Source organism: Myotis myotis, unplaced genomic scaffold (assembly GCF_014108235.1).
Source record: "Myotis myotis isolate mMyoMyo1 unplaced genomic scaffold, mMyoMyo1.p scaffold_m19_p_6, whole genome shotgun sequence".
In the NCBI taxonomy this organism is placed as follows: Eukaryota; Metazoa; Chordata; class Mammalia; order Chiroptera; family Vespertilionidae; genus Myotis; species Myotis myotis.
Window position 1 is genome coordinate 13,479,866 of NW_023416368.1, and position 23,922 is coordinate 13,503,787.

Below are 23,922 nucleotides of genomic sequence, written 5' to 3' on the forward strand. Positions count from 1 at the left end.
ATGGTTTAATTCCTGGTCGGGGCACATGCCCGATTTGTGGGCTTGATCCCCAATGTGGGGTGTGCAAGACACAGCTGATGTTTCTATCTCTCTCTTCCTCTCCCTTTCTCTCCAAAATCAATAAAATGTATTTTTTTAAAAATCAAGAAAATGTGATGAGAGCTAGGCTACTTTTTGGAACCCAGAGATATTTACCTAATCTAGACTTAGGTAGACAGAAAAACCTGTCCAAGGAAGAAGTATCTTAATCCGAATCCTGAATAATAGAACATACCTGGAAGAATCCTGAACCAGAAGTCTGTGGATCTGGGATCCAGGTCCCAGTTTTTGAGTTATTAGCCTTGTAAACATGAGCAAGTCATTTAAAATCAAAGAACACCAGTCTCTTAATCTTGGAAATGGGGATAATTATCCATCTCACAGAATCAGGTAGCAAATGTGTGCAAGTGATTGGCAAATTCTAAAGCATTCTACAAGGCGAGAGGCAAGGTATCTCATAAGGTCATTGCTGTCAGTTCCCTGGGATCCCAGCCTGTGTGAGCTTGGATTAGAGCCAGAAAGTGCGGCTTCCCCTCTTCCCAGCATCATTCATCCTTGCCAGAGCTGGAGTTATTTTGCAACCAAGCCCCACAAATGGAAACCCACACTTATTTCTAGCTTGACTCTGCTGATGTTCAATCTTATCTTTCAACACACCCCACTCTCTGACCGCATAAGGTTTTTTTCTACTCTTCATACTTTGCTAGGAGGCCAAAGAGCATGAACCATGACTATTTACCAGCATGATTTGTGATTTGTAAGTAGGCTCGAAGATAAAAATGTTAATATTTCAAGCATCAAGGTTGAATAGTTTTCAAACTGAAACATAGCTCTAAACTAAAACATTCCAAAGTAAATGTGAGGAACAAGCCCTTCCGAGGCATTGCAGCAAGGTTTATTTTTCACATCTCGTCTTTCACAGAGCACAGCAGCATTCTCAGCTCATGGGGCAGCCACTTTCACCTACCATCGCTGGAGGCAACCGAGTTAAAATCTCTCTGCCTGAATAAAAATACATTTTTCCCCTAATGAATATAATAGTGACCAATGTGTTCACATCCAGGTGGCATATCTGGAATCACATATGAGATAGAAAACCAAACTTTAGAAATCCTAGGCCCAATGCTCAGAAAACTAGTGTCAATTCCTTAGATATATTTGGACAAAAAACAACACCTCTTATCCATGTTTTCACTTTCCACGGTTTCAGTTACTCGTAGTCACCATGGTCCAAAAATATTAAACGGAAAATTCCAGAAATAGAAGTTTTAAACTGTGTGCCCTTCTGAGTGACACGATGAAATCTCGCACCATCCTGCTCCGTCCCTTCTGGGACATGAACCATCCCTTGGTCCAGGTTATTAGTAGCCATGCAGGTTACCAACTGTCGTGGTATCTCAGAGCTTGTGTTCAAGTCACCTTTATTTTTCTTAATAATGTCACATTCACATAATTTTATTACAGTATATTGCTATAATTGTTTTATTTTATTGCTACTGTTGTTAATCTCTTACTGTGCCTAATTTATATATTAAACTTTATCATAGGTATGTAAGTACAGAAAAAATTGGTACTATCTGTGGTTTCAGGCATCTACTTGGGGTCTTTGAATGAATCCCCAACAAATTAGAGGGGACAACTGTATTTTCACATTTTTAATGTAAAAACTGGTTTTCTGATGACTGGTGAACTAGCTGGTGACTCCTGGTACCCTAACTGTACTAGTCCTGACTATGTTTTTGGAGGTTCCTGGAGACAAATGCCTTCATAAAAGGAATTCTATGTCTGATTCCAGATTGTTTAATAGGTCAATGGAAATATAATCTGGAGTGGACAAGCTTTCTAATCTTCACATCACACAGCTTGCAACCCAGATGTAGTGAGGCAGAAGCATCCAAAGGATGAATGTGAAAAATTAAGATTAAGAAAGCATAAATCATTCTGTTTTCAAAAACTCATGTCTAGGTGACGCACCAAAAGCCTCCTAGAGGAGCAGCTGCTGGAGAGAAGCATTGTATTTTATGTGTTTAAATGCATTAATCTTGGAAAAATTAACAAGCAGGCAGGGAGGCTGGGGGTTTCTTATCTGTGGAAGTCCAGACCTTCAGGGTGTCCTCCTCCTCTTTAGTTTCTTGCATCTGCTGTTTTGCTGTAGGCTGCCAGGATGCCAAGCTGTAAATGATCATTACAAGTTAAATAGGCTGCTTTGGCTAAAGAGAAAACCCAAAGGGAAGATAACAGAGGGTGCGGGGGGAGAGGGGGAGGAGTTGGGGAGGTTCTACTATAGGCTGTATAGGAAAAGAGGCGACTGTGAAGGACATGATTCTAGGTGGGGGAATTTGAAGAAAGACAGCTTAATGTTTTAGTCCATCTTCAATTTTGAGAGGAAGATGAATACTTAACACAGAGGGAGAAGAAAGAATAGCAGAGAAGTAGCAAAGCATGGTGGGAAAAGCAGGTCTTTAAATAAAGACACCTGCTCTGTCACTATATAGGATGTTTCCATGAGACCAAGTTGACCCAGATTAGAAATGAAGATGTTGGACCAAATGATCTCCCGAGTCCCTTGGAAGCAAGCTGTGATGTGCAAGTTCAGAAAACTGCGTGGGGAGCTTTGAGCCTATCAGCTCCATGATTAACATTTTCACTGAGGCCCACTTTCCTCTGGTGCAATCTCAGGACACTTGGCCGCTGGTTAGGTAGACGGATCAATTCCCAGGCCTTTGGATCTGAAAAACGAGGTGTCACTTTCTCATCTTTGATTCCAATTATGTATTTTGGCTTATGATGTATAAAAGACTACAAAAAATAAACTCTCCAAGCTGTGCTACAGAACCTTAGACACTGCATCTCATCTGTAGGTCAAGTTTCTTAAAGGGTTTGTCATACAGATACACCATGAAAACCAACCATAACGATGTGATGTGATGTGATGTGATGTGATGTGATGTGATGTGATGTGATGTGATGTGATGTGAGGTGAGGTGATGTGATATGAGCACTTCAAATGGGCCATATTTCTGCTTGAGAGGGAGTACAACTAGGCTCAGACCTTTGGACATTGAGGGCATAATACAGAGCCTGCGGTTGGCACGGGGCTGCCTCTGTCTCAGTCGCGCATCCATTCAATAAATATCTATTGAACATCAGTTGTGTACAGGCACTGTGCTAAGCACTGGGGTCGCAGTAGTAAGACAAACTTGGTCCATGTCCCAGTGACGCTTACAGCTTAGAGGTTTCTGTGACAGTTTCATAGGCGAGAACCTAGAGTTGAATGTCAGAGAAGCCCTCCCTTGAAGACAGCAATTGAGAATTACAGATAGCTGTCCTGTCTTTCCTACACCTTCTGGTTGTTTTACATAGTCCCCCTATGAGAAATTTCCCACTTCCTACCCCAGAATGCACATCGTTTATCGGGGTCCTCTTTAAGTGGGGCCAGAAGTGAACCCCAGATGTATCTAATCTGAGAAGAGGGGAACAGGATTCTTCATGCTCTCTGTTCCAAATACATTAATAAAGCCTATGATCCCATTGGCTTTAGTTACAATAATCATGATGATTATAAGGATGGTGGTGAGAAAAACAATGAGAACGCCAAGACTTTGACTGCCTGGACTAGTCTATTCCATCTCTATCTTGGTTTGGGTTCCCCCGAGAACAGGGATAGGTTGGGGAAGATACAAGGCCTAGGTCACCTGAATCTGCAGTATATTCTCTACATGTAGTTTCTTCTGCCAAGAAACCCTTTCCCCTTCTTTTCTTTTTTTTTTTTTTAAATATATTTTATTGATTTTTTACAGAGAGGAAGGGAGAGAGACAGAGAGTTAGAAACATCGATGAGAGAGAAACATCGATCAGCCGCCTCCTGCACACCTCCTACTGGGGATGTGCCTGCAACCCAGGTACATGCCCTTGACCGGAATCGAACCTGGGACCTTTCAGTCCGCAGGCCGACGCTCTATCCACTGAGCCAAACCAGTTTTGGCTCCCCTTCTTTATATTTCTCTTCTTATCCACTCCCCAGCTGGCAGTGCCTATGAAATTTTCCAGTCCTATCCTGGATACCACTTCTTCCAGGAAGCCTTCCTCAACTCCCAGACCTGATTGGCTTGCCATCTTATGTGTTTCCACAGCTTACTGCCTTTGCTTCATCTTGCTATACTTGAATTGCCTGTTGTTTGTTTGGATGTGTGGGACCTGAGTTCAAAATGGGCATAGAGGGTAAATAAATAAATGAGTGAATGAATGAGTATATGATGTTGCCTACTTTGCTCTGGGCCAACCAGGCATGATCTTCCCCATGATTTTTTAAAAAAAACAAAACAACAACAACAACACAGATCTCCCTCCAGCATAAATGTATATTTATTCCCAAAGAGTATTGTTCTGTTAGGCCTACTCTGATTTTCTCCATTTCATGAAATCTGACTTATTTTGGTTACTGGAACATAATGAAGAAACACGTGGTGTTTAAGACTGGTGGATGTAAGGGGAGACAATCCCACAATAATCCCAGTGAATCCCTCCAAATCACTTCTGGGTGGTCTGCGTCCAGGGCACTACTCAGACCTCAGGGTCCCACAGGGCAGATGTCCTGGGGATAATGCTATTGATGATGCGCTAATAAAACTCTCAGAATAATCCTCATGCAGCTCAGGAAAACAAAAGCCAGGGCCCAGGAGCCAGTAGGAGAATAAGAGAGAATGTAGCATTTGTGTCTGAGAGATGTAAGAACATTAAACCCCAGGTTTGTCCGTTATCAGCTGCAGGTCCTCACACAAGTCGCATTCTCAGAGCCTCATTCTCCTCGGCTGCCAAGTTGGGTAGCATTTACTTCTCTTGTAACCACACCTGGAACTTAATACGTACATCCTGATCTTAAAAGCTATATGGTAGCATATAGCCCAACGAATATCCCACTTAAAATAGGCAGGGAAAAATAAGGGCAGCAGGTTGCTACTCTTAAGAAGCAAATGGCTTTTCTAAAAAGATTCTTATGCATCAGGCCCGTTAAAATAAAGGTCAATGGGCCTGAGCCCCAAGTTTCCAATCCAGCAGGTATGGATTGGCCAGGACAGCACTGGGCCCTGGGGGTGTGAGAATGAGCTCACTGGTCTCTATCTTCACAGACGTGGCTGTTTAATGGACGAGGTGGACATTAAACAATGTTCTGATACATGGAGTTTTAAGAAGACAATACCACGTGCGGACGCCTCCCAGAATATCGTTAAATGCTCTGTTGGTTCTCCAATTTTGGTGCGCATAGACATGATCTGGGGCGGTGGGTGAGTGTTAAAATACAAATATCAGGCTTCACTTCAGAGCGGTCAGTAGATCTGGGGTGGAGTCAGGAACCTGAATTTTACACAAGCTCCCCAAGTCACCCTAAAGTACATGGTCTTTATCCCACACTCCAGAAACACTGCTTTATTGAAGGCCATCATTTCTTGTTGATGCATTTTTGTTTGTTTTATTTTTTAGTTCTTTATTGTTGAAAGCATTATGTATGTCTCTTTTTTCCCCCCATTGATCTCTCCCTGGCCATTCCCACGCCCCAGCACATGCCCTCACTCCCCTACTGTCTGTGTCCATTGGTTATGCTTATATGCTTGCATATAAGTCCTTTGGTTGATATCTTACCCACCCCTCCCTACTTTCCCTCTGAAGTCTGATGGCCTGTTCAATGGTTCATTTTTAATTCAGTCTCTTATGTTAGGATAGACCAGATTGTATTTCCTTCTCTTTTAATAAAGGAATTACTCAAAATTACATTTATATGCTTCAGTATCTCCCTCTGGTATTTCAACGGCCTTCTGGGAGCTGTTTTAATTAAGTAATTCATGCAGAGAACACCTGCTCAGGTGTACCTTGACTTTTTTGTGGCAATGATTAAAAACCAAAATCTCACTACTTCTAGTACAAGATGTGCATCTGTTTGTTTGAAGGCATAGATAATATTTGTAAAATGGGAGAGAACGTGAGACTGTATCGTAGACTGTATTCTACATTCAAGCACCTTCTGATAATCCTGATGTGCATAGGCAGTGCAAATAGGTCTCATCTCCCATAACCATTCCAATTACTGAAGGGGTCGCTGTGTGGACCTATGTGAGCGAGCCATCCTCAATTACTTCTGGGTTCAGTGGCACGAATGCATAGCAGGCTTTAGTCTCTGTGCCTTCAGGACCAGGGTGCACATGAACAGCAGAACACAGCTAAAGCAGAGGCAGTTTTAGAAGGAAGCCAATACAGACATAAATCATCATAAACCCAACTGGCCCGAGGCCTCTGAGAGACTTCAGAGCAAACAGTCCACACCCCAGGAAACAAGTGGAATGTTCTGTTAATGGCCCTTCCCTGTCATGAGGCTTTGTCCCCTCCCAGGAACATGAGATGGGAGCACAAGGGTACAGTTTCACTGTCAGGTTACCTTGACAAGACATTAGCACAACATGTAACAGAAGAGAAGAAACCTCCAACTTTTTATAAAAATTAACTGGAAACCACACCACATATCAAATGGAGGACTCTGGCCAAGAGGAAAAAATAATATATCAGAGAGAGATAAAGTAATTGGGCTGCTATCAGATCCAAATGCCCTGTGTTGCTAACCTGTATTATGAAAGTTGAAAAATTGGTGTTAGATTGCAATCTAAAAAGAGATCCCGAGTGGCATGCACAGTGAGTGGTGGCCCATCGTCTTTTATTAATATAGCCACGTGTGAGTCTCCGCAATTGGGTCATTCTTCAAGTCAAAAGTGACCCACCCATTGCACCATTATGCCTTTTTTTAGCATTCACTCACAAATATTTGTGGACCATAACACATGCAGAGCACAGAGTGAAAGACTGTGGGAGGGCACAAAATTCAATCACAGGGGGGCACCCTCTCCATTAGGGGAGACAAGGTTCATGTGAACCATATCATCCCACTGTATTGTAGAATCAACTGTCCATATCCTCACTGGCAGCTCCCACAGTGAGGCGATAATCAGGGCTGAGGGCAATCAGAGCAGGCTTCCTGTAGGAAGCAGAAGAAAATCATGTAACGAGTTATAAGGGACAGAGTAATTGCAGTTTGTTGAGGAGAAAGCAAGAGTTCACTCTCCACTGATGATCCAAAAGGCCAGGTTTTTAATCAAGTAAGTCTTTTCTTGGTGAAAGCACCTGAAATTATAGAAAAATGGTCCATCCTTAATGCTCAAATAAATGAAAAAATAAAGCAATCATCTCCACAATTAAATTGGCCATCTAAAACAATTATCAGCAGGATTGGCAAATCCTCCTCTGGGGTCATGTGTGAAATGCTTCAACTTTTCTTGAGGGAAAACTGGCCATGTCCTTTACACTTGTCATAGCCTTTAGGATAGAAATGCCATGTCAATGAAATGACATCCACATTGCTAAATATAAGAAACTTCATTGCAGAATTTTTACAAAATGAAAAAATTACAAAAACCTCTACCTATAATAATAAAAGCATAATATGCAAATTGACCAAATGACCAACCAGCAGAATGACCATCCAGATGACCTTCCAGACGATCACACTATGACATGCACTGGTACCAGGCCAGCCAAGGCGGGTGCGATGCAATTGGTGGAGGGGCCCTGCCATTGCCCCACGATCATCCCACAGAGGGAGGCCCAGACCAACCTCTCCAGGTCGATCAATGCGGGGGAAGAGGGGCTCTGCAATTGATCACCCCAAAGAGGGAGGCCAGGCCACCCTCTGCATGGTGATCAATCATGGAGCCCGAGATGGGTGGGGTGATCGATCTGGGGGCCCCGTGATCGATCGCCCCACAGAGGGAGGCCCAGGCCACTGGCCAGTGATGCTGTGTCAGGTGTGCGGGGCCAGCCAGCGATCGCTCAGCAGAGGGGGGGGCCCAGGCCAGCCAAGCAATTGCACCCCATGCCTGTCGCCCGTAGAAGGAGGCGACCAGTGGCAGGGGAAGGGGGCAATGCCACACAGATGGCAAGCAGTGGCAGCGGTGGTGGTGGGGCCAGCTGCCAGCAGCTGGGGGAAGGAAAGCCCCAATAGGCTGTGATCACCAGCCAGGCCTAGGGATCCTAACTGAGGGGTCCTGGATTGTGAGAGGGCGCAGGCCAAGCTGAAGGACACCACCCCCACCATCCCCCACCCCACCCTGTGCACCAGGCCTCTAGTATCTAATAATTTGGAATTAGTGAAATTATATTGTATCCATAAGATGATAATGGGGAGACTATTTAATAAACTGGAAAATTTTCATAACAACTGAAAAAGAATATGATCAAATTTTTGGTCTTAAAAATGCTTTATATATATTAAAAAGCATCTAAAATTCCAGAAATCTGTTAATAAAAATAGCAATCAAAGATGGTGCTCTCTGAATGGTAAAGGGTGAATTTAATTGTATTTTTTACTTATCTGTCGTTTTCATATTTTCTTTAATGAACATGTATTACTTCACAAACCAGAAAAACATAAAAGTGTTCTTTTAATAACTAAGGAAAGAGGTTATATGGGTAAAAGTCAGTGTTTCCCCATTGCTCACAGTATAAACATCAGATTCCCTTACATGACCCCCGCCCCCTCCCCCTACAGCTCTGGTCTTGTCTATCAGTATGTTCCCACCAACATCTTTAGCATTAACCATACAGGCCTCCAGGTCTTTTGCCATTTGCCTTTTATCACAAAGCCTTCATACAGTAGACTGTATTATCTTTGCAATTATTCATCCCCACCCCTTCCATGTAAGAGGATTATGTCCCAGCCACTGACATATACCTTGCCATGTCCCCAGTGTTGAGAACCATACATCCCTGTCCCATTAACTTTGGACTTTGGCCTTGGTCTCTACTATTCAGGCTTCAGTGGCCCCTTCTTTTGGATTTGGAGACTGTTAAAGAGTTCACTGTCATTAAAAGGAATGTAAGCAGTCACAACAAGGCTATATTGGAGCAGAAGCTTTCCGAGTCATGGCAAGCTTCCACCAATGTTCTTGACCTTTCTTTCTGCTACCAGAATGGCATGTCTCACATAGGGACTCAGTTTGAGCCTCTGAATGAGAAGCAGAGTCATAGCCCAAGCAGAGCTGTGGTCAACCTACAGCCTACCTGTGACATAAGTGATTAATGAACCTTCATGGTGTAAGTGACCGAGGTTCAGAGGTCATTTGTTACTGCAGCAAAACTGACTAATACACATGGCACATGCTATTTCTTTATCTGGAATATTCTGACAGGCCACCCTTACTCCACAGATTTAACTCCATCTCTTCATTCACATCCCAGCTCTGCTCTAACCCTTTGACCAGGTCAAGTTCCTCTTCACACACTTTCTCAGCACAGGTACTACTTCTTCTTAACAGGCATCACAATCATAACTTCACAGTTTTTGTGTGATTTTTTAAAATCACTCCCTGGTATGCCAATGGACTGTAGACTCCTTCAGAGCAGGGATAGTTGCTGTCCATTCATCTGTATCCCCCATACCTGGAAGAGCTGTTGGCACATTGTAATCCTAGTAAAAAAAAAAAAAAAAAAAAAAAAAAAAAGTTAAATGAATGCATGAAGAAAAGCATGGATAAACTAATAAATATCCTTGAACACAGAGCTGAGAAACATAAATCAAATGGAGCAAATATTTGGAAGACATTATTGGTCTTCAGGTGAGAAAACATGAGTCTTTTATAGTGCAAATAAATACACGGTAACCATGTTCAGGATCTCCTGAGTAAAAATATTTAAGCACTATCACTGTTCAAAGCACTTTATACACATTAGTGCCAGTATCCTATCAGCCTGTATCAGCCCTGTGATGTGAGTACTATTATTATCCCAGAGGGAAGGTCGACCCTTTGCCCAAAACCACAAGCTGTGAGCTGGTGGAGACAGGGCTTGAATCCAAATAGTCTGTGTGTTTATAACCTCTGGACTGTGCTGCATTCATGTGATCTGAAAGCTATGAATACTGGGAAAGTTGTGGAACTGCACTGGCAAGGCAAGAAAAATTTTATGTTTAATTTCCCTATCTTATCACTTGGGATCACCTGAGTTCCTACTAGGGTGGTGGCTGGCAGAAAGAGAGCATTTCCCCTTGGGCAAACCAAGCACACATTTTCCCACATCACTTTCATTATTTGATTCCTATTCAGTGCCCTCTGCCCAGTTCATTTGTAGAATTGAAAGGGCGAGTCGTCGCGGGGCCTACGTGGGCCGGCCGCTGGGCCCCATGAGGCACAGCCTGACCACGCTGCTGGCGGCCTCAGGCACCGACTCCCCAGCCCACGGCGAGAGCCTGGCACAGGCCGCCACCCGCCCGCCGCCCCTTGACCGGACACGCGCAGTGGTGGCGGGGCGGGGCGCGTACCCTCGCCCGAGGAGATGGAGGAGGAGGCGATCGCCGTTGCCCCCGGGGACGAGAAGGAGGATGTGGACTTCCTGTCTGGGCTGGAACTGGTCAATCTGCTGGACCCCCGGCAACCGGACTGGCCCCTGGAGCCCGGGCTCAGCTCGCCCTGGGAGGGGCGAGGACTGCGCCCTCCATCTTGCCCTGGGTCCTCCATTTTTGGGCAGAGCCATGTGCTTGGCCGGGGCTTCTCCCCGGAGGCCCAGGCCTCTGTTGGCCACGCCCAGGATTTCTCTGGACTAACCAATGATAATCAAGGGTAGTGCACGCCATCAATATGACTACATCCTGTGTAATGAGACACCAACTCGCGCCTGGCCAATCGGCAGGGCCCACAGTCCCCTCTCCTGCCCTTACTCCACCCTCCTATAAAACCCCCGTCCCGTCAGGCTTCGGTCTCTCTCTGCCACTGGGCTCACGTTGCATTGGTGAGTGTGGTCGGGGAGCCGAACTAGTTCGAAATGAAGGACTCTTTGCTTTTGCATTGGACTCACTGGCTCCCTGGTGGGCTTTTTGGGAACCTTGAAATCTGGGCACAACAGAATAATGTCAATAACAATGTCATCATCAACACCTTTGGGTCTTCTTCACCCCTTTGCTGTGCCTATCACAAGTACCTGCACATATTAGGTGCTTAGTAAATGTGTTTTGAATCAAATGGGTCCTATAGTTCTTGCCTATGATTAAGTCATTGACTTGGGCAATGATGAGATCTAGTTGACTTTATAATAATTCTATTTGAGGGAGCAGGCTGAGAATCTCATTCTAAACTAAATTGGACTCAAGAAATAAGGAACCTGAACACAGGTTGCCTTAGCCATGGAGCAAGGAGAGGAACTGATTGCGGGACCTTTGCTCTTGGCTTCTTCTCTGGCCACAGTGGTACTAAGACAGAGAGAAAGCCCTGGAAGGGGCTGGCGTGGGGAGAATTCACTTTGAGACAGAGGGTGTAGAAGTGGCAACAGTGTGAGGTCTGGGTCTCCGGTGGGAGAAAGGTGGGACTCTAGGACTCACTGTCTTCCCTGGTGTGATAAGAAAGAGTTCAGTGACATCATTTCAAGGGCCCCTTAGAGCTGGACTATCTCTGAGGCTAACACTCTGCCCTCTTTCAAAGTTTCTTTGGGAGTTAAAGGAAAGAGGAAGATATTGGAGTCAGCTGAGAGCAGGTTAGAAGAGCCAGTAGAAAACAATGGAGAAGAGCTGGTCTTCAGCTGAGTTTTAAAGGCACCAATGTCAGGCTGAGAATAGAGGGGACAGACCTCGTCTAGGGCCGGAGTCCTTGAACCACAGGTGCCAGGCCACCCACATCAAATCACCTGGGAAATTTTTAAAATGCTCATTCCTGAGCCTTTCTGGAATCTGGGAGTTTCATATAGAAATCTACATTTTTAATACCCCAGATAATTCCTTTGAATCCTAAAATCTGGAAATGTCTGACCGGAAGAGATAATGCTTACTTGCTAGGGTAGGTAAATAACATCCCAAATGCTTTTGTTTGGGACCTATGCCATTGTCTTATTTCAAGGATAATTTAACTCCTTATCTTTAAGACCACCTGTGTGTTCAGTGGAAGAGCCATCACCTGGGATGACTAAGTGCCCTTTAATAACAGACATGCCTGCCTGACCCAGCTTTCCTCGCTGATCTCCCAACCCCTCCCAGAGGAAGAAGCAGGCTCTCCTTTCAGCCTCTCTCACCTCCCACTGGGAATAAAGGTAGCTCCTCATCTGCTGTAAGAAAAGCCAGGACCCTAAGGGAAGGGTGCAGTATAGTCAGGTCTGGCCTGGACTGAGGTCACCCCGTGAAGCAGCTCAGCTGAATCCCCATCTCCTGACACTTGGCCTTCAAAATCCTACAGTTTTCAGTTAATCACCAGAAAATGGAAACTCCATGTGCCCACAGCTGGGCCAAGTTCCCAAGTTCTGGCTCTAATTAACACAGCAGCATAAACTGGGGTGGAGTGGGGGGCAGACCAACCACTCACCAGTTAACAGCACAGCAGCCTCTCTGGGGTTAGCTCAGGCTCCAGAGCTGGTTAGGCCAGCCCTGCCAGGCAGCCTCAGGAGGAAGAGGAGGAGGAGGAGGAGGGTGGAGATGCAGAGCTTGGAGGAGGAGCCCGAAAGCCTTGGGCAGGGCGGGGCTAAGCAGGCCGGGAGAGGAGGAAATGGGGTGGAGGAATTGTGTGCAGGTCTGTGACATTGAAGGCTGGGCTTCTGAAAGGGCTTGGGGCTGCCTTCTCAGGTCAGAGATGAGAAGGAAGCTCTCACTGGCTGTCCCTCTCCTTTGATGGGATAACTGGAGGCTGTGGCAACCCAGCCTCCCTCCCTAGTGGCCCCACCAGAATAAAACCGCCCAAGGAGTGTTGACTACCCCGGAGAGCTTCGGAGCCTGCACCAAAGAGGAGGAGGTAAGCACCCTGCTTGATGCTGTGATGGGAGGGTGGTCTTTTCCCCTGAGCTCTCCTTCCTGCTTGCTGGCCTGGAGCAGGGATGCTACTCAAAGGGAGCCTCTGAGGTACCCTGGGTCCTGGGGCTGCAGCTGGGTCCACCACCAGCCACAGGCTTCCGGGAACCTCATTCCTCTATTTGGGGAGCTCTCTGCTCATGATGGAGGGCCCTGTGCGTGCAGTTGACTGGGTTACAATGGTAGCTGTGGATGGTGATGGTGATCACTCTAGTCTACATGGTCAAGGCTTCTTCCATGCACTGATGAGCAGGCAGCCTCAGCCTTTGCTGCCTTAGCTTGGAATGAGTTACCTGTATGGAGGGCCCATAATATGTGAGCATTGGTCATTACCTGTACTATGTCAGGGCCTCTTTCCAAAAACTTACAAAACCATTATGCAGGACTTTGAAAGAAGTACGTGTGTGTGAGGAAGAGAGAGAGTGAGACGGAGTTGGGTTTTTGATGATGGTGACTCATGAAAATAGTATTAAAAGCTTATGATTTGCAAAACATGAGGTTGAAATACTATACATCTTGTTGCAAACCCGTGAGGCAAGTGTCAGTATTACGTACAATTACAGATGAGGATGCTGAGGCTTGGGGAAGTTAGCTGAGCCACTGTTCCCATTGCGCGTTGGGGCACTAATTTAGACGTGGGTGTCTACTTCTCAGGCCTCGGTAGCCCCTTCGTATGGATTTAGAGACTCACTGTTAAAGGGTCACTGTCAGCAGTACGTAACCCACATGGTCTGTGCATTAAGAATCAGAGACTATCAGCTGAGCAATGGAGTTAGTCTTTCAAACACTGGAGCCAGCAATGGAGAGGAAAGGGAATGTGTTTGAGAGCTGGATACTGGATCAGTGCACTATGGCCGATTAGAATTAAATCCAACCCCAAAATGGTTTATCAGCCCTCCCCTGTCTCTAGCCCTCACCCAGCTTCCAAGCTGGCCTATACCAGGCCCCTCAGTTCATGCTGAGCCAGGACCATGAGCTATCTCTGTTCCTCCCCTCTGCTTGGGACACATTCCCAGGGCTTTTCCTGTCTTCAACCAAGTCGCAGCTCAAATGTTGCCTGTTCAAGAGGGCTTCCCAGACCACAGAATCTAAAATGGACCCCTCAAAACCACTACCAGCCCCATTAACTTCCCTTGCAGTGTTGGTTAATTTCGTAAAGCTGGCAACAATCTGAAGTTCTGGATTCTTGATTGTAACGTAGGTTGGGGACCTTCCATGTCTTCTGCCTGCTGGACACTGCTGGGCCTCCAGGGTTTTGCAGATTTCCCAATAATAACAGGGGCTCAGTTAATAGTTGTCAAGGGAAAGAAAAATAAAGGGATCAGGAGAAATCATGACCACCTGTTTGTCTCCTGCTCATCCAGCACCTCCACTCAATCTCCCTTGGGAAGGCAAACATCTTGTTCTAGAAAGTAAAGAGCTACCTGAGTTTTCAGGTATTCGATGGGGGGGATGATTTCATTTTGGGGGTAACATAGGGAACAAGGCTAAATGGCATCAAATGGATTTAGTTTCCTAGTAAATAGCAGGGTATGTATGATAAGGCTGCCTCTGCTGCCTGCGACTCACCCCAGCATGTTCTTCTGGACACCAAACCTGGTCTTGATCTTAGCACGTAGGGTACTCGCCATGCCTGGGGTACTCGCCATGCCAATACGGCCTCAGAAAGCTCAGAGTGCACCCTTCTAGCCCTGCTTTATCAAGCCGCTCATTCATATTCTCACCAGGCTATGCTATTTTGGGTGTCATCCATTTATAGGATAAGAAGGGCACCATATTTGCAATCAGGGGATCCAATGTGCTTCTATGGGCTCTACCACTCTGCCACTGTGGGCAAGTCCCTTTGAGCCTTATCTCACATTTATCCTCAATCAAATAGAAGGCTAGCAGCTGACCTTTATGCCTGTGAGACTAGGAGGTGCACCTGTGATAGCAGTCCTCACGGAGCATAGGCGTATGTCATTCTATTGTGCTTAGCTTTATTGTGCTTTACAGATGTTGCATTTTTTACAAATTGAAGGCAACACCCTCCACCAGCAAAAAGATTAGGACTCGCTTGATTATGGTACTCGTTTTATTGTGGGTGTCTAGAATCAAACCCACATCATGCCTGTATTCTTTGTGACAGTGATGTCAACACCAGAGCCATTATCTCTGGCTCACAAGCAGCCAGCCCTGCAAGCAATGGGTGGCAGAGGATACAATTGCAGAAAATTTTGGAGGGAATCCACAATTCCAAAGAAATCTATCAGAGGAAGAGACTTCTCTGCAGGAATCCTTTTCTCCGGCAGCTACCTTCCTCAAGAATCGACTTAGGCGCTGTAATTAACACCCAGTATTCGCTTTGCAGCGAGGAGCAGGAGCAGTAGAACCCAGCCTGGCGATGCTTCTTCCTTGGCAAGCATGCAGCATTTGGCAGTATTTTACAAGCTGGTGGTTTTATGAGTCCCTTCCTGCACTTATGTGCTCTTCATTGTAATGTGTGTGGAGCCTTCCTGGCATCAGCCCTGGCCCTATTTGATTTAAGAGACATCTGATTTTTATTTCTAATCCTCAGGTTGTTCTGTGATTTTTTTTTTTTTTAAAGACACTCCTTATCTGTTCTATTCCCTCATGCTATTCTAGATTTTTTATTGCCTTTTATCAAAAACATATTTTGAATCAGGAGCCAAGCGACAGAGTCCTGGTGGTTTTCTGGGAAGGAAGAGGCTCACAAGCAAAGTGGTATTATGGAAAGAGAATCGCATTAAGTGCCTGAAGACATGGGCTTGAGTTCTGGCCATGCTTGTCACTAACCATCTTCCGATTCCTTGGGCCATGCTGGGAATAATAACAATATTGACAGTGGGCTTTTATTGAGAACTTACTAAGTGCTAAGAGGATTCCTTGGATAATCTCATTTAAATGTTCGTGCTGACTGTCTCTGTTTTTGGAAATAAGCCAATGAGCCTTAGAAGATAGGAGGCCCTCAGGTAGTGAGTGATAGAACCCAGTTTTGATGCATGCTGATGCTGATGGATTTATTTCTTTTCTCCAAGTGGCCTTTGAAGAAAATGACAAATATTTTCATAAAGCAAAATTGTGCATCTTGCCAAAAGGGAATATGAAAACCATCAGACCTATTCCAGAACATACACTGGATACTTGCCGGAACCCAAACTGTTTTAAATTCTTAAAATCTGTAGGTAGGAGACCTTGCAGGTACTATAGGCTGTGCCAGGGACTAATGATACAATGATGGCAGTCAACATTTATTAACTAAGTCTTCATACTCAGCACTGATAGGAGCATTTTCCTCATATTATCGCATGTGCAAGAGGCAGTTCATCATGGTGTAGAGCAGTGATGGCGAACCTTTTGAGATTGGCGTGTCAGCATTTTGAAACACCCTAACTTAACTCTGGTGCCGTGTCACATGCCGGGAGCCGGTCCATGCTTGCTGTTTCAAGGGGGTTGGACCCTGGCAGTCACATATAGAAATTTTTTGATATTTGCAACCATAGTAAAACAAAGACTTATATTTTTGATATTTATTTTATATATTTAAATGCCATTTAACAAAGAAAAATCAACCAAAAAAAATGAGTTCGCGTGTCACCTCTGACACGTGTGTCATAGGTTCGCCATAACTGGTGTAGAGTGCCTGGCTCTGTCAGCTGCTAGCTGTGTGACCCTGGACACGTTTCTCATCCACACTATTGAATATTCCCCATCTGTACATGAGAATATTCCCAAGCTTTCCCCCCAGTGAGCATGGTATACGTGAATACACATAAAGGGCTGAAACAGTGCTCGCTGTGTCATGTTCTCTCAAATGTTTGCTGCCCCTGCTTCAGTTCCCTCCGCGCTTCTATGAGCAAGGTCCTCTCACTGCTCTTACTGCCAGCTGTCCAATCGATGTAGAAACTGAGGGAGGGTCAGATCGCATGGCTGGATTCACGATTTGATGCTTCAACTGTGCTCTCCAGAGCCTTCTCTCTTCTGTGTCATATTTCCCCAATAAACTCTCAAGGAAACACACATTCCTCTGGGAACTCACAGTGGGATGGGAGCTGATACTCCAAAACCCAAGCTACTTTCTCTCCGTGCGTGTTCCTAAGCTGATACCTTTAGGCTGGTGAGTGAAGGGCCTTGTTGAAAATGACTAACATCTCTGGGATAGCGCCCAACCAGCCAGAACTTTCTCCTCTCTTCAGGATTCTTTTGTGGGCAGGCAACCGCACTGCCCTTGAGGTGTGAAGTTTGCTGATTAAAAGCAATCAATGGTGCTGCTGTTCCCCCAGACAGAGAGCTGAGCTGGCTGGTCCAGGGCGTCTTCCAGCTCTGCAGTAACATTGTCCTGTGCTGGCTTCCATCTGCTGATAGTCTCTTAAATTAGCGTCAGTGTTGGGATAAAGAACCAGAAAAAAATTGTGCAGAGGTCTGTCCTGGGCTGGGCAAAGACAGATGCCAGCATTTGCAGTCTCTAGGCTGTGATACCCAGTTGGGTATTGGAGTTATTTTCTGGGTCCATTCCCCTTTGGATGGGGACTTGCTTCTGCCAAGAATCCAGCCCACAACGTAAGACCAGCATGACCCCTGAAAAGCAGTCATCCTGCTGCTGCCTGCTCTGAGGGGGCGTGGCTCTGATATGCCTTCCAAATAATGACAGTAATTAATAATTAACAGCTTCCTTTTATTGAGTACTTACTACGTGTGAGCTTATTTAATGAGCTCATGTAATCCTAACATAACAACCCTCTCAAGTAGGCTCCAGCAGTGTCCTTCCTATTTTAGGGAAGAGGAAGGTGGCATTTGGGAGGCTACACACTTGGCCAGGGTCCTCTGCTGAAAGAGGCACCACCATGACCCAGTCCTCACCTCTGTGCCCGACTGCCCCAAACTCCTCCTGCCTGAACCACCCTCTCTGAGATGGTTTGATAACATGTTACTGATTAGCTGTGGAAAAACCCGTCCAGCTGGGCCAGCCCACGAGGGATGTGGGCAAACCTGCCTTGCCCGGTTTCCCTGGTCCTTCCCACTATGGGTACTGAGCCTGTTTGTTTTTCTTTTGCCGCATCTTATCCAGATGCAGCTGAGCTCCATAACTACTCAGCTTGGCTTCCCCTACCACCACCACCACCCCACCCCCAAACCCTTTAATTTAGGAAAGTCACAGAAGGAAAGCATGAGGGTGAAGTTGTCTCTCTCCAAGTCACCCTCAGTCCAGTCCTTACCCTTTTCAAAAGTAACCCTTTTGTGTTTGCCAATTTTTCTTCCCTTCTTTGTTTTCTTTTAGCCTGGTTTAAGAGCAAGCCGATAAAGCACATTTTCAATGTTGTGAGATAGTTCAGTCATTGGCATCTTAGCCTGAGGACTGGCCTGTGAATTCTGTCATTTACAAAAGCAGACAAAATCTTGGTCGGCCTGTGACTGTGTATCCAGAAAGTGCTGTCCCTCACAAGAAGGGACTTGTGTAGCCGGGCTGTTCCCAGCAAGGGATGCAGAAAGGACTTGGAAAAATCTAGTTGGGTCTTGAATATCACACCCCTTAATGCCTATGTGATATTGCACAAATTGTTTATTCTCCACGGTAGCATGACACTGCTTTCATTTTGTTCAGCTCTGCAAACATTCATCGATAATACTTCTACATTGACCCCTGTATGCATAGCATTTCACTCAATTCTCCCACCAACCTAATGACATAAGTACTGGGATCATCACGTTGCAGATTAGGCGACTAAGGCTGGTAAGGTTAAGCACCTGTTAAGTAAGTTATGGAAGTGGGATTTGAACCCAGTGCTTTCAGTGGCAGCAATTCCTTCCCCGGACCAGCTTAATGCACAGGCTGATGGTTGATATGAAATTCTTCCTTTTCCACCACAATATCACCAGTCTTTCTCTTGTGCACAGCAAAGGCAGCTGGGCTCAGCAAATGGACAGGTGGAGTGTCCCCTGCTCCCATCCTTCATGGTAGCAACTTCATATCTTGTGGCTCAGCCAGGGACAGCCTTCACTGATCCCTACAGGACATCATTATTTCAGTAGCAATTAGATTTGTTTGGAAAGGAAACTTCTTTAAGTGGGAAATTAGTATTTCTTATCACAAACGGAGTAACTGAAATTAAGTACAAGGAGTAAACGCTAGCAGATACCACTGCTGTCTGCTGAAACCTGGGGCCCTGAGGCCAGAGTCTTGCTTTGTTGAAAAGGAGACTCGACATTAACTGGCTCCATTTCCTGTGTATGCACTTTCCATCTGGGACTTTCTGAAGCTGGTGGCAGTGATGGTTGTGCAATGTGAGTGTGCCTACTGATGCCACTGAGCTCTGCACTTAAAAAATGGTTTAACATAGTGAATGTTATATATACTTTGCCACAATTTAAAAATCGGGCAAACCTACATGCAGTATGAAACTCTCCCCAAGATATATTACGTGAAAAAAGCAAAGTGCTAAATGGTGCAATTAGAATGCTGTCATTTGCAGGTTTTTAAGGATATATACACGCATATGTCTATGCTTGTATATGAATGGATCCCTCTGAGGGGATGACAGTATTTGAATCTGTAGGAAAAGAGCTTCTGGCATTTGGGATAGAGAGTGAAGGAGGGAGGGTCATGTTGGCTATTTGATTTGTATTTCATGTGTAGGTATGACTCATTCTAATGGATAATCAATTTTTCAAGCCTAAAACCAAAGAGTAGTGAGCATCAAATGGAAACTGTCTCCCTCAAGCAGTGGTTCTCAGCCTTGGCTGCTCCCTCAACTGGAGCTGCTAAGAGTAAGGTCCCCCAACCAGCAACGAGCATCACCTGGTTAAAAACACATGGTCCCAAGCCCCACCCAGACCCACGAAATTGGAATCTGCACTTGACCAAAATCCCCCAAGTCATTTATAGGACATGAAAGTGTGAGAAGCACTGCCCAGGGCTGATTCAATGGGGGCGGGGCGGGGCGGGGGGGGGGGCGGTGTCTGAGGTGGGCTTGAGCCTGGGGATTTGTTAAAGCTCCTGGGATGATTCCCTGGGGCAGTTGAGTCTGAGACCCACTGACAGCATAATTGGGAAAATTGAAAGGGTTGAAATAGGGCCAATATTACTATGCGATTCTGTTATAATCAATGTGGGCTCCGTGTGCCTCTTAAAAGTCATTGCATGTTCCACGCGTGGGAGCAGTGGCCAGGATGGCTAGCTCAGATCTCACGAACGTTACAGAAACATACAATAGTGAGACGTGCCTGAGTTTGATAGGACAGATGTTCCTCTCTACTAGCTTTGACCATATTTCCCTCTAAAATAAAATAGATGATATAATTCTACGGCAAAACACATACCGATTCAGGGCTCTTTTGATCCAGAGATGTAGCAAATCATCAGGACATCATAAAATCAGATTTTGGAGTGAGAGAGATACAGATTTGAATTCACCTCTCTGAGCCCCGTGTCAAATGAGGTTAGTGCCGACCCCATAGAATCATCATTTGAAATGAGATGGTGTAGGTGATGCTCGATCCCAGAAGTGCTTCAGCACTGTTAGATGATAATTTTGCTGTTCATGTGCACACACCCCACATATTGTCCTGGGCCCCACTCACCGTCACTGCTACTTTCACATTTGCTTATTCTGCCTGAGCATGTCATGCACAGATGACATTTGTCACATTGCAGTTGAAGTCATGGAACTTGAGTCCCACCTCCCCCATCTCCTGACAAACAGAAGCAAATATCTACTGTCTCTTACCAGATTACCTGACACATTTCTCAAATAGCTCCGAGACCTCATTACATGGCTGAGTGGCTTTCTATCAGCTCGTTTCCAGCTCTGATGTTAATATAATTGTTGCCGAGACATTGAAGTTGGCCTCAGACACAGTCGGGAAGGAGTCATTGCTTGCCCCTGCCGCCCCCATGGTTCCCAGTGCAGAGAGAGTGAGAGGAAGCTGCTAGGATTTCTGCGTGGATAGATGATGCTACATACAGAGTACATTTCATGGTTCCCTTCCATTGCCGTGACTGTTACTGCTTGCAGAGGGACAGGGTGTCCAAGTCAGAGAACAGACACTCTCCTCTCACAGCACCAGAATCATCTCTCCAAATGCAAATCCGAGCATGTTTAAAACCTGCTTATAACTCTCAAGAGCTTCTTACTACTTAGAATGAAGACCAACATTCTTTGTTTTAATTCTTTATTAGTTAAAGTATTATAAACATGTCCTTATCCCCCCCTTGACCCCCCCCCCAGAGGGAAAGTAGGGGAGGGAGGGGGTAAGGGGAAGAGATCAACCAAAGGACTTGTATGCATGCATATAAGCCAAACCAATGGACATGGACAACATGGGGATGAGATGACCAACATTCTTAATGGGGTCTACAAAGTTGGCCTTCTAGCCCCTCCTCCCAGGCACCTTTGCACCTCCCTTTGTCTGACTGATGGGTTGTCTTCCTCACTTGATGGGGTCCTTGCTGCGTGTGAACTCTAATTCCCAGGCCATGGGCCAGGTCTGATTCTGTGCAATATCATAGCCCCAGAGTCTGGTTTGTAGCCGATGCCCAATAAATGTTCATGGAAAAAATATATGCATGCAAGGATGTCACACAAGGACTTCCTGCCTAATCTGCCACCACCCCACCCCTTCCCCACCCCCACCCCCCCGCTTTACAATGTGCCTCCCAGTATCACCAAAATGCTGGTAGTTACCTGTAAAGGTACCATGCTATTTTCCACACGTCAGCTTTTGCTTAAGTCTACCCTCTGCCTAATCATCTTAGTCCTCACTTTCTATGCCTAGGAAATCTTACTCTTAAGCAAGGGTTATCTCCTCCAATAAACTTCCCTGGCTCTCCAACCTTCTAAGCTACTCTGGCTGTGTCCACATATGCTCCATATAGGACCTCTCATTTCACTTAGCTCTGTTCCATGTTTGCATCGGCTTCTCCAACACTCTGAGAAAGAGAAGTGAGAACAAGTGCACTCACTGTGTGTGGGATGGTAGGTGATGAGTAGATAGGATTGTGGTGTGAGTGCATGTGAATGGGTCACTGACACTTCATGGCAAATAAAGAAGGGTGCCCTGTAGCCTCAGTGCTTTGCACTTGCTGTTCCCACCTCTTCTCCTAGTCATTTTACCTGTTCTGCCGTCCAGTTTTATCACGGCCACACGGAAGTTTTCCTTACCACAATGCCTAGGCTCAAACTCCCAGCTGTATGTTTTCACTCCTTGTCTTTTTTTTTTATAAAGCTTCTTACCAATTCTACTTCTAAACTGTGTTTTTATTTTATTTCAGTTTGCTTTTCCCTTTATACTGGCTGCTGCATGAGGCCTTGCTTTATATCCATTTCCCCCCAGCACCTAGCATAGTGCCTGGCACCCTGTAGATGCTCCCTGAAATGAATGGTGGATCATCTGCAGCCCTTGTGAAAACCCTGAGTGTAGAGAGAGTGTAGGCAGAGGAGAATGCCCAGCTTCCCCCTCACTCTGGTCCCGGGAGGGTGTTCCTCAATGACTATGCATAGTAACTACGCCCAGTCACTCAGTAGCCAGGGGACCTGCCAGGAAGCACTGTGGCTGCCGATCCCCACCCTGCCCCGCAGGGCTCCCCTCCCTGCTTAAATCATGCCACAGCTCTCCTGAGCCCTTGCTCCTTGGAACACTCAGCCAGGTCCAGCTGCCAACTGCTGAGGCAGCAGAGGGGCGTGATGGCAAACCCAGAGGGAAGGCAGTTGGCAGGGAGGACAGCAAAGTTGTGTCTTATAAGTAGGTCTGACAGCCCCAGACACATTCTGTCCAGAGACTGAGCCTCACCAGATTAGGGGGGCTGGCAGGGGAGAGGCTGTGACCTTCCTTCCTCCCACCCGTGGCTACCCCACTCAAGCAGACAGATGGTGTGATTTGACTTGAGGAGTATGAGTATGTTCTAGATGACACCCCCCCCCCCATTACATCACTTCTAGCTGAACATTTTCTTGACATCACCAAACCACCCCAAAGCTCTTCTTCCATTTGTCCTGCCCTAGAAATCCTTCCGGTGGCTGTCCCCAGCCAGCTAGAAGGTTAGACGCATTCAAACATCCAGGCAGCCCAGGGAGAGGCTTAGAAGATAGCTATGTAAGTGTGGTAACAGCCCCATGGCCACGAGCAGTGGCCTGGTTACAACAAGGAGATGGAGATGAGGCAGAAAGTGCACTGGGCCCAGGATCCTGGGACCCACACCCAGCCACCTGCCCTTCGTGCCTCATTTCACCACCGTAAAGCAATGCGCAGGGCAGTGGGAACGATTTCCACCCTGTGTTCTGTGGAGCTGCAGGGTTTGGAAGAGATGGTTTGGAGCCACCGTGGAGAGCAGAGGGGCCAGACTTTGAGGCACTCATCCCACACACTAACCTCTACATCTCACACACATGCATATTCATACACTCCATGTAACCATGGCATGCACTCTGTTCTTTTCTCAGAGACGCTGCCATCTGTTTGATGTGACAGCATGCTGTACAGGACACGTGGCACTGTAGGTGATAAGGAAGTAGGGTCCAGTAGAGTATGCAAAGGTTTGGAAGCCACTGAACCAGATGACCTCTGAACTGTACCAGCCCCTGGAACCTTCGGCTGTCACTGGGATGGATGCACAGTCCTGTTTCAGATGTCTATTAGAAAGTAATGAGAGCGTTAAAGACAATGGGTGCTAGAGCCAGACTGCTTGGGTTCAAATCTGGCTTCTACCAATTACTGTGTGTCCTTGGGAAAGTTACTTAACCTCTCTGTGCTTTCATGTCCTCATCTCTAAAATGGATCTAAAGCAGTAGAGTTGTTGTGAGGATTAAATAGGTTAATAGGTAAAATGCTTAGAATCATGCTAACATATAGTAAATATAAGTATGGGCAATGATGATTTTATTGCTTAGCGTCTTTAGTGGCTCTTAACGTTTGGGGGGGGGGGGGGGTCGTGAATCCCTCTGTAAATTTGTTACAGCTGAGAACCCTTACCTTGGAAAAACCAGATACCAAAATATCTTGTGAATTCAGTTTAGTGAGCAGCGGGTGTG

General features: G+C 45.9%; 1 protein-coding gene across 3 annotated transcripts in view; it reads left to right on the forward strand.

Annotated features, from left to right (window-relative positions):
* The first annotated feature begins 12,591 nt into the window (after positions 1 to 12,591).
* Positions 12,592 to 23,922, forward strand: part of ATP10B (ATPase phospholipid transporting 10B (putative)) — a 180,356-nt gene continuing 169,025 nt past the window's right edge. For all 3 annotated transcript variants that reach the window (XM_036314371.1, XM_036314373.1, XM_036314368.1), the window contains exon 1: positions 12,592 to 12,842. The gene's annotated coding sequence lies outside the window, so the exon portion shown is untranslated. The remainder of the gene's footprint in view (positions 12,843 to 23,922) is intronic.